General features: G+C 58.1%; 1 protein-coding gene across 4 annotated transcripts in view; it reads right to left on the reverse strand.

The window, feature by feature from the left end:
• Positions 1–2,254, reverse strand: part of Kcna1 (potassium voltage-gated channel subfamily A member 1) — a 118,551-nt gene extending 116,297 nt beyond the window's left edge. For 2 of the 4 annotated variants that reach the window (XR_606956.1, XR_606957.1), the window contains exon 1: positions 387–2,254. The gene's annotated coding sequence lies outside the window, so the exon portion shown is untranslated. The remainder of the gene's footprint in view (positions 1–386) is intronic. The other 2 variants (XM_008825448.1, XM_008825449.1) reach the window with 2 other exon arrangements.
• Between the last annotated feature and the right edge of the window lie 215 nt (positions 2,255–2,469).

The following is a 2,469-nucleotide window of genomic DNA, read 5'->3' on the forward strand; positions in this document are numbered from 1 at the left end:
CGGGGGGGGGGGGTAGAAAATCAGAAGCATTCGGATGGCACGAGCCTACAGACACCGAAGAGCACAGACTGCTAGCTTGTTTAGAACACAGCGGACTTGTACTGGGGTTAACACACACACACACACACACACACACACACACACACACACACGAGACAGACACACAGTAACACCCAGAAATCCAAGTTTGGGGCTCTTCCACCTCACTTTCCCCAATGTCCAATAGCCGATCTGTTTACAACTTCTTTAGACTGGAGATCGGACAAGCGCTGAGAGGAACTGGAGAGCTCCTGGTCCCAGGCAGCATCCCCGCAGCATCCTCAGCCTCCCCCTCCCAGCCCCCCGCAACCCTCACCTCTGCAGCCCCGAGTTGGGGAGCCCCCTACCTGGCCAGCCGGTTTGGCGCAGGGGTTAATGCTGAGTCCACCGAGAGCCAGAGTCGGAATGCGGCAGGTCGTCTTTACGGTACCGGGGAAGGAGCAGAGGCCACCACCGCAGCAGCATCCGAGAGGCGCCACTCGCCGTCCGCGTCCTTCCTCGCTCAGAGGGACGATCTTTGTACTGAGCAGCTACGGAGGAAAGGTCCGTCCCCTACCCCCATCCTCACCCGCTGCCGGCAACCTGGAGACGCGGCGGTCCTCTCTCTCCAGTGCTGGGAGTTCCGGAGGATACGGGGCGGAAAGGCAACCACAAAAAAAGGCCAGCCTCTCCTGAATCGCCCAGGCAAATGGCGATAAACAGCACTCTCTCCCCCTCCTAACACTGCGGGAGCCCTGGATTCGATCCCGAGGGCGACCAGCGGCAGAAAGCTTGGCTCTACATGGCTCTCCGCGCCCCAGCGCGGACCTCTCCGAGGCTCCGCGGCGCTCCGGGAACCTTCAGGAGCGCGGAGTGGGGCAGGGAGCGTGCGGCCGCGGGTCCTCTCGGTCCATTTCTGGGCACTGCAAGATCAGCAGAAACCTGAGAAAGCGCCTGGAATGCGGAGCAGCGATTGGCCCACCCGGGCGTGGGTTGGGGAGGGCGGGGGAGGGTAGGAGCTAGGAGGTAGATGGAAAATAAGAGGGGGTGGCTTGTCATTCAGTTCCCAACCTTGCCAACACAACCTCTTCCCCCACCCACTCACCTCCAAAGCGACCACCAACTCTACTTCCCCGGTGACCCGCAGCCCCGCCCACGCACGGCCCCTAGCTGTGCGCGACCTTCCCTGGGAATTTCACATTGGGGATGGTCAGGTCCGACGCAATGCAGGTTGTGGTGTCCCTGGCAGAACTCCTTGGACCGGGTCTGTGTTTGTGCAGTTGCACAGCAATCTTCCTGCATCCTGCGCCTCTTCCCCCTTCCGCCAGAGGATTCTGCCGGGCCCACCTTGCTCCCCCCAAACCAGCTGCACTCGGAAGGGTGCAGAGTTTCTTTAGCGCTTCCCAGCTCAGGATCCCTGGGTTTCATCCACCTAGTGTCACTGGGAGGGAGTGGTGCCAAGTGTCCGTCCCTCTGGAACCTACCACCGCAGTTGAAGTTTTCCAACGATCAGAATATTATATGACTTATGGGGAGACCGAAGGCTTCGTCGTGGGTTTGTGGGTTGTCTGCCAACTTGGTGCTAATTGGGACAAATTTGAGAAGCAAGTCGCCTACTCGCCTCCCACCCTTGGTCCTGCATCCCTCAGCCTCTTTCCCCGACCTTATGCCTCCAAAGGGCCACTGGCAATCACGGTTCTGGATTTACTCCGGCAAGGGTCCCAACAGAAGCGCTAGGCAGTGCGAGCCAGGGGTCTGCAAAAGCCCCAGAGGCGCATCGCCTGGGCCCCTGCGGCACGGGAGCAGGCTGCCAGCATCCTGTCTCCAGCGCTGCAGAGTTGCTGAGGAGCCTGCAAGAAGCCAGAGTCATCGCTGATTGGTTTCTTGCCTGGGCTAGGCACCGCCTCTTCGCACCATAGCGGCTCGCATCGCCTCCCGCCCACACCACCCACCTCTTTAATCAAAGCCAATGATTGCATGCTTCTGGATCTATTGTGGCTAGAGGAAAGCAGGAGCCTCTGCGGGTTTGCCTGGGCAAGGCAAGGATCCCGAGGGCGCAGCTAGTTAAATCCCTCCTCCAGATTCAGACCACGGCATTTCTTTCAGAAAAATAAGCGTTTGTTCCCTCCTCTCCTCCAGATTTTCTTTGATGAACAGCGAGTTCTGTTTATAAAGTACTCCTTCATCCCACGTTAAACTCCACCCTTTGCCCGCTTTCCACGTGCCTGTCCCTCCATCCCAGTAACTCCGTGGGTCTCGCGGTTTCTGCAGTGTTTTATTGCGGGGGGGGGGGGAATAGTAACTGTCATCTTGGTGATTTGGTTGTCGCTGCTGTTAGAATCCTATTGTAATCCTACCTTACATAATAAATGCTTTCTGGACATGTCCTAGCAATGCGGGTCTTATCTGTCCTTTGTTCTCTACCTTGCTCTTCTGTCTCCTCCTTCCTTC

Source organism: Nannospalax galili, unplaced genomic scaffold (genome assembly GCF_000622305.1).
Source record: "Nannospalax galili isolate Female #2095 unplaced genomic scaffold, S.galili_v1.0 scaffold589, whole genome shotgun sequence".
Classification (NCBI taxonomy): Eukaryota; Metazoa; Chordata; class Mammalia; order Rodentia; family Spalacidae; genus Nannospalax; species Nannospalax galili.